The sequence below is a fragment of the Camellia sinensis genome, chromosome 10 (genome assembly GCF_055761805.1).
Source record: "Camellia sinensis isolate YWXY chromosome 10, ASM5576180v1, whole genome shotgun sequence".
In the NCBI taxonomy this organism is placed as follows: domain Eukaryota; kingdom Viridiplantae; phylum Streptophyta; class Magnoliopsida; order Ericales; family Theaceae; genus Camellia; species Camellia sinensis.
This window is the reverse complement of record NC_138970.1, coordinates 153,899,727-153,907,807: the sequence shown is the minus strand read 5'-3', so window position 1 is coordinate 153,907,807 and position 8,081 is coordinate 153,899,727. Positions and strand designations below refer to the sequence as shown.

Below are 8,081 nucleotides of genomic sequence, written 5' to 3'. Positions count from 1 at the left end.
AACAATAAGTCTAATTTTTTAGTTAAAGTAACATTACTCATTTTTTTAATTTTTTTTTTTTTTTTGAGGACTAGTGTCCAAGTCAATTTACATTCACCTTTATTAATCTTAGGACTCATGCAAAGCGCTCTCTTCATATGGATTGAACAAATCTCAGGTATAGTTCGCAGGTGTGACCCTAAGGAGTTGATATTATCTAATGGAAATTGAATCTGAGAACCAGAAAGAGCACACTTTCAAACCCTAAACTGCACTCACTTGGTCAACCCCTTAGGGGTTAACACTATTCATATTAATTGATTGAAAAGTATATTTCTAGAATTAAAAATAGTCAGAAACACGAAAAATAATGGTAGTAATAGAGATGAACCAAAAATATATATATATTTAAATGAAAAAAAAAATAGATCCATTTAAGGAGTAATTACACCTAAGTGGAATTTTGGAAAAAAAAAATTACATATTTATAAAAACTTTATAATTTTAATTAGGGTAAATTACACTTTATTTTTTTTTTAATGTTTGGTCACTTTCTCACTTTGACCCTTAAAGTTTGTTTTTTCCACTTTGACCCTCATGTTTTAAGTTTTTTTTTTCTAGTTTACTATTAAAACTAATTTATGTTAAAAATTAGACAAAAAATGACACATTAATAGTCACGTAATATAAAAATATTTTATTATATAAAACTCACATTCTTAACATAAACTTAAATTCTAATATAACAATTATATATATATATTACATAACAATTATAATAACCAGTGGCGAACGCAGAAATTTTTACTAGAGGGGGCTAAACTATATGCGCAAGAAATTGATAATAAAATTTTAATTATTTCACTCGTAACGAACATATCATACATAAGTTATATTAAAAGATATTTTAAGTACAAAAACTGTAAAGTGTCATAAAATTCTCTAGTAAAAGAGAATTATAAGTGTCTTTGGTTTTAGTTTTTTGAACTCAATTTTTTAAAAATTGTGTTTTTTGTGCTTCGTATTTTTTTATTTTTAATGAATATTTCTTAAATTTTAAGTAATGTTTTTTATTTTTTTAGATACACATTACTTAGATATATTTAAAGAGTAAAATATTTGTGAACAAATATTTTAAAAAATTAATAAATATACAAAAAATATTTTTAAAAAAAATGTACTTAATTTTTGTATTTTTCTTTTATTTTTTTGGTATTTAAGCCTCGTTTGGGAACCCTCTTTTTTAGCCAAAAAGCCAAAAAGTCACTAAATTAGCCAAAAAGCCAACAACTCATACTAAAAAGTCAAAGATTCTCTTTTCTCTCTACTTTTTACATATCTTTTCGTAAAAAGTCAAAAAACCATCCCAAACATACTAGTTTTTTTAGCTTATATTTTAGCCAAATAACTAAAAAGTTACTAAATTAACCTGTTCCCAAATGAGGCCTTAGTGTATTTTTTAAAGATTTTTTTCACAAATATTATACTTTTTAAGTGTATTTATGTTAGGTGTTTCTAAAATTTTTTAAAAAACATTGCTTAAAATATTTTAAAAATTCATTGAAATCATTAAAATACGAAAAATAAAAAAGTAGATTTTTCTGAAAACTAAAACCAAACTTTTTTTACATTGGGTATATTTGGAAGTGACTTTTTAATGATTTTGTTTATTAAAATATGAGATATTTTTGTTAATGACTTCTTGACTTTTTAAGGAAAAAAAAAAAAGTGTAAAATGTAGTGTAAATAAATAGTAAGGACTGTTTAACTTTTTTTATATGAGTTGATTTTTTATTTTTATTTTTATTTTTTTTTGACTAAAATAGTTATTTGTCAGACGGGCCCATTGTATATAACAAAAAAAATCATATTTATCTTGGTGTTTTATAAAACTTTTATAATAGACGCAAGTAATCATCTCATATATGTTACCAATATTATGACGGAAGTCTATTTGGGAGTAAATTTCAAAATTGATATTATGATGATCATATTTATGTTTCAAAAGTTATCTATCATCTCTCATTTATGATTATTATATCAGTTTAATTAATTTTAATTGTCATATGACTCATATATTATCAAAGCAGTGATAACATATAAAACAATAAAGAATTTTTTACTACATGACCATCATATATATCAGTAATAAAAAATTTATAAGCATTAAAAAAATTTAACATAAAATAATTTTTAGTAACCACCGGGGGTGGTGCCCTGATGGAGAAAGCAATCCATCTCCACAGACTTGACCTAGGGTCGAATCCTAGGGGGTCGAAAGTACTGTCTTTGAGACCCCGCTCTGCACTCCGATTTTAACCATCGGCGCATCGGTGGCATATGGTTGAGCTCTATTGATGCCTTGGTGGTTGGTCCCTTCCTATGGATTGAGTCAAATCAGGCCGGCAATCGATTACCCCATGACCTGGGGTCACAAAGGCAATGGTAAAACTCAGAACTTCCTTTTTCTACAATAAAAAAAAATAAAAATAAAAATAAAAATAAAAATTAGTAACCACATCTTTCATATGGGTATATGCGGAACGTAATTAGGAGACCTCAATTGGCCTCGGCTTTGGGGGCCACTCCTTGATAATATACATGCAAAGAACAAACAAGCTATAAATTGTATGAGATATTGTGAAGCTTAGCAAGGGCCATAGCCCCCCTTGTCCCTTCCCTCCGTCCACTGATGATAATTACATTTTCTATCTAATTTTAAATAGAAATTAGTTTCAAGAGTAAATTTTAAAAAAAAAATTAAAACATAAAAGGCAAAATGAAAAAAAAAAATTTAAGAATCAAAGTAAAAAAGTGACCAAGCATAAAGGAAACAAAGTATAATACTTGTTTAATTATTAATACTTATAAAGTTTCTTATTAATTTATAATTACTTTTTTAAATTTTTATAGCTGTTGAGAGGGAGAGAGACAGCTCGCATAATTTTTTTTGCCATTGTATTGTTTTCTGGATCCTTCCAAAAGGCAGGACCCTCTCTCTCTCTCTCTCTCTCTCTCTCTCTCTCTATACGGCTCTCCCTTCTCTCATACGGTTCTCCCATTCCCTCCTCTCTCCATCTCCATTTTCTCTCAAAATTATTGTCATTTTCATGTTTGGTACGGTAAAATAAAATAAAATGAGAATAGAATACAAAAATGAATTAAATAGAATATTGGGGAGTAATTATTTTAGTCAAAAAGTCAAAAAATCACTATAAATTGTCACATCACTCTCTACTTTTTTACATATTTTTTCATAAAAAACTAAAAAATTACTAAAATAGTCTGTTCTCAAACGAGACCATTCTATTGTTTAGTCATCAATATGAAATAGCATAGGAATAGAATGATAATTTTCATTCTCATATTTGATTATACCTGTTAAATTCAAGGAATGGAATAAGTTTTTATTATTAATTTATTATTTTTTTAACAAATTAGTAACAAATAAATTAAAAAATTATATAGATCATGATAATAATGATAGTTGTAAAAGTGATAGTGTGAGTAATAACAGTGGTGGAGGCAACGACAATGACGACATCAGTGGTGGTGACAGCAACGATAGTGGGGTGCTGGTACTAGACTATTGTGGCCTTCGTGGTGGTGGTAAGGTGGTATTGTAGTTGCTATGGTGATGGTGATGGTGGTTGTGACGACAGCGGCGACAACATCAATAATATGGTGATGTGGTGGTTGTGGAGGGTTTTTGTGAGGGTGATGTGGGTACCACTAAAAAGATTCATTTGGTGAATTAGGACACTGTTTGCCACAGTAAAAAACTAGGTGGCCTTGGTATTAGAAATATCAAGAACCATAACATTATTTTATAAATAAAGATTGAGAGTTCTAATTTTAAAATTCTAAAGAGACCTCTAGTGATGTGACAAAGAGTAGGACTCACATATGATGTGATGTGTGTGCCTATTTTTTTATTTTTTTTATTCTTCTTTTATCACATCATTAAAACTCTTTTTAAAATTTCAAAATTAAAATTGGCTATCATTATTGTTGTTTTATTATCTAAGTTGGGTTGGAAGCTGCTAAATGGGGAGTCTTGTCTCTAGGCTAGTGTTCTTAATGCTAAATACCTCCAAAGGAATCCCTCCTCAATTACTCTAACAGAGAAGGGCTTCTCATACATGGAGGGGCATTCTCAAAATTCGTGATGCTATTGTGGAAGGCAATAAGTGGAGTATAGGCAATGACACCAGTATCTTTATCTTGTATGATTGGTGGTCCTTCCAAAATCACATCTCATTAATTCTAAGATTGATACATTGTTGGATGAGGGATGTAGATGGGATGTTGATGTGATTTCTGAAACATTGCCTACGGAAGCTATGAACCTTATCTTAAAGGTTCAGCTCCCTAGTTTCTTTTTTTTTTGCGTACCTAGATATGTCATATTGGAAGGGCTTATGATTTGGTGACTAAACAGGATGTTGACTCTAGTAATTGGCTTTGGTGGTGGAAACTGAAACTCCCTTAAGATGACATTTTTTATCGATCCCAAAGTGATAGTGTGAGTTCAGATCATCGATCGCATTTTTTTATAATCCTTCCTACCGTACTTGTTAAAATGACATTTTTTTGACCAAAATCACATTGTTTTGTTCATCTCCTTTTCTCTCTCTACAAATTTTGTGAGTATTGTTCTCAATCTCCATTGAACATTCAAACCAAAAAAAGTAAAATAAAAAAGAAAAACAGAGCTGCCAGCACCGACTTCCTTCCTTCCCATCTAATTTCCCTCCTCTGTTTGGTATCAAAGTCATCAACCTCTCACTGAACAACTTCAATGGCAAAGTGAGATTTGGAAATGTGTTTTTCTTCATGTTTACAATTTCAATTTTAACACTTTAAATGTCCAAAATTTCATAAACCCACCTCACAAAATCACCAAAAAAAAAACACAAATCCATGGTTGTGGATATGTATTGCATGTACAGGAAGAGAGAAACATAAAAATCTAGAGAGAAGGAAAAAAATATCAATGGAACAAGGCATTAAGTCTTCAAATCTCTTTATATTTTCTAGATCACATGTACAGGAAGAGAGAGAAACATAGAAATCTAGAGAAAAGGAAAAAAATATCAATAGAACAAGGCAAGTAAGGCTTCAAATCTCTTTATATTTTCTAGATCACAGCTTCAATTTGATCTCACGTGTCAATAATGGCACCGATCAACCTCACCGCCAAGATTCTCCCTCCATCTTCCTCCGGTGAAGATCTCACACATCAATAGGTGACTCGTCAAACTTGCTCGCTGCCGTTCTCTAGCCGATCCGCCGCTTTACTCTTCCCGTCGTCTCCCTCTTTCGACTTCACTGCCGCTATGTTTTCTTGCTAGGACTCAAAAACGAAAAGGTGCTAAATAAGAAGGAAGGAAGGAAGGAAGGGGAAAAAAAAAAAATCATTCAAAACGATATCGTTTTGAAGTGCCGCAGGGTAGTGCAGCCGATGATCCGGACTCTTGTTTGGTTGGCTTTGTACCAAAGGCTGACCAACAGCCTGAGAGTTACGAGGTGTTTGACAGATTCTGCGATGTGTGAGAACTGCGGTGATCCATTAGAAGATTTGGATCACATCTTCAGAAACTGTCCTAAGGCTCAAACTATTTGAATCAATTTGAATTGTGCTACTTGGTTGCTTAATTGTAGAAATTTGTCTTTCAACTGCTGGGTGGTATCCATTTTGAAATCTAATTTTTCCTCAATTATTGGTCCTACTCTTTTTTTGCTAATTTATGGCAAATCTGAAAAAATCGCAACAAAAAAAATTTCGAAAACAAGGATTTACCATGGCAATATAGCACATTTCTCATTCATAATTACGTGTCTAAAATTAAAGAAGCTTTTAAAACTTCTATTGTTAATCTCTCAACTAATCTTCTGGTTGGTTAGATCCATCCTGCTGTAGGTAAGTTGAAGATGAACACTGATGGCAGCTCCAAGGGAGATCCCAGCGGAGGTGGCTTCAAAGGAATGATCCGCAACAAGAAAGGCATATGGCTCTGTGGCTTCTACGGAAAACTCACTGGTTGCACCAGCATTGAGGCAGAGATCTAGGTTATTTATAGAGGACTGACAATTGCCTTCAAAAAAAGCTACAAGGATCTTATCATTGAAACAGACTCCACAACTGCTATTGATATGCTGAATGAGACCGTTGAGGTTATCTCTCCACTTTGAAGCCTAGTGGAGGACTCCAAGTTCCTCATTCAAAGGTGCGACTACACAATTCAACATGTCATAAGGGAGGACAATAAGAGTGCTGATGGATTAGCTAAGATGGGCTCAGCCCAGAATCAAGCGTTGGTTGTCATGGATGATTCCCCAAATGAAATTCGCAACCAAGTAGTGGCTGATATGGTCGGGCAGGGCTACCTCAGGCAGTGACTTACTCTTTTTTTCTTCTTTTCCTTTTTTCTTTTGTGGTTGTTTTCTACTCCAATGCACCCAAAAAAAAAAAAAAGAATATTCCAAATGTGTTCCAAAATTGTTCCTACACTGAAATTGACCGTTGTAGTTGTAGGATTCCCAAAAAATTCTTCAATTTCTTCCGGAAGCTAATGATTAATCATCTGCTTCTCACATTCCGTGAATAATTGGGACATTGAGGAAGAATTAAGAGTAAATGTGGGAACAAAAATACAAAATTCTACTACTACTTTAAAAAGCTTAAATCATGTTGATTGTTTTCTATTTTTTTGCTATTCCGAAAATATCCTCTTTATAACTAAAATTAACTCCCACAAGAATTTGAATGAAAAGGTAGATATGAACGGTTGCCACCTTGATCAAAAGACAGGTATGAGCCGTTGTTTGTCCATCTATCTACTACTATAAAAAGGGGAGAGAATCAAAAAAAATTAGATTGTCCAGTCTTGTGAATGTGATATGCCATTTCATCATTTTGTGCATTTTAACAGTTCAAATTGCATTGAAAAAGAAATGTCGCTGGTCTTGTCTCTAATAAGCGTCATATTCGACTGGCAACGTCCCTTCTCGCTCTTGCCCTTTCCACCCTCACCCATGACCAGCATAGCGCCATTCCTTGCCCATCAGTGACTTTTTAAAAAATTTATTATTGATTCTTGATAAAGTTTATGCTTTTAATTATTAATATTTATAAAATTTACCACTTATTTATAATTACTTTACAAAATTACCGCTGAAAAGAAAAAGTTCCCTAAATTTTATATGTCGGGACTAAATTAACACAAATCAAATATTAAGCACAAAATAACAAAACACATAAATAAACACTCACAACCTTGTCAACTGGATATGCGTGTAAAAGAACAAAAAAGAAACCCTGCATGCATTTCTTAATAAAAATGTTAGGGACATTACGCAAATACACCACCATGTATTGTTCATAATCTTCCATAAGAATGACCGGGATGTCATTGATGTTAGATACTAAGGATCATGAATTTAGATAGAGATTTGAAAAAAAATGTGAATCAAATATAAGTTAAATTTTTTCTTCATTTTTCTTTTTCTTTCTAAACACCTATCTAAATTCATGATTCAAATATAACGCAAGTATAAAAAAAAAATTATGTAGTAAATGTGAAAATGTATGGAGATATATAGTAATAAAAGTTATTTTGAGAATGTGTACAGGTTCGAGAATGTATACAAAATATACAAAAATCAATGACGCTACATGTACTAATTGATATATCAATTAGTCTACTAACATATGCTATAATATTGTCAATTTAAAACTATGAACTCCACCCATTATACAAACTAAAAAGACTCAAAGCTTCTAAAATTATGTCACATCATCCATTAATACACTAATTAGTATACCAATTAATACATATAACTTTATTCAATAATTCATTCTATACGAATAATAACTGTATAATTTCTTTATTTATTTTGATTCTAATTGTATTTACACACCCTTTTTTATTCTATCGGGTTCTCTTACTCAAATACTATGAAACATAGGTACTCAAAAAATAGTCGTCAAATTTAATGAATAGTGTGAGAACTTGCTGACATACTAGAAAGCATGGGTCACACCAATGAGTTTGTGTATTCTCTATATGCATTATCACACCCAAAATAACACTCCAACG

At 31.6% G+C, this 8,081-nt stretch overlaps 1 protein-coding gene across 7 annotated transcripts in view; it reads right to left on the bottom strand.

The window, feature by feature from the left end:
- Nucleotides 1-2,057: 2,057 nt before the first annotated feature.
- Nucleotides 2,058-8,081, bottom strand: part of LOC114286024 (uncharacterized) — a 32,784-nt gene continuing 26,760 nt past the window's right edge. For 2 of the 7 annotated variants that reach the window (XM_082892623.1, XM_082892627.1), the window contains one exon: nucleotides 2,058-2,404. The gene's annotated coding sequence lies outside the window, so the exon portion shown is untranslated. Of the gene's footprint in view, nucleotides 2,448-4,988; nucleotides 5,336-8,081 lie in introns of those variants that run through there. The other 5 variants (XM_082892621.1, XM_082892625.1, XM_082892620.1 and 2 more) reach the window with 3 other exon arrangements.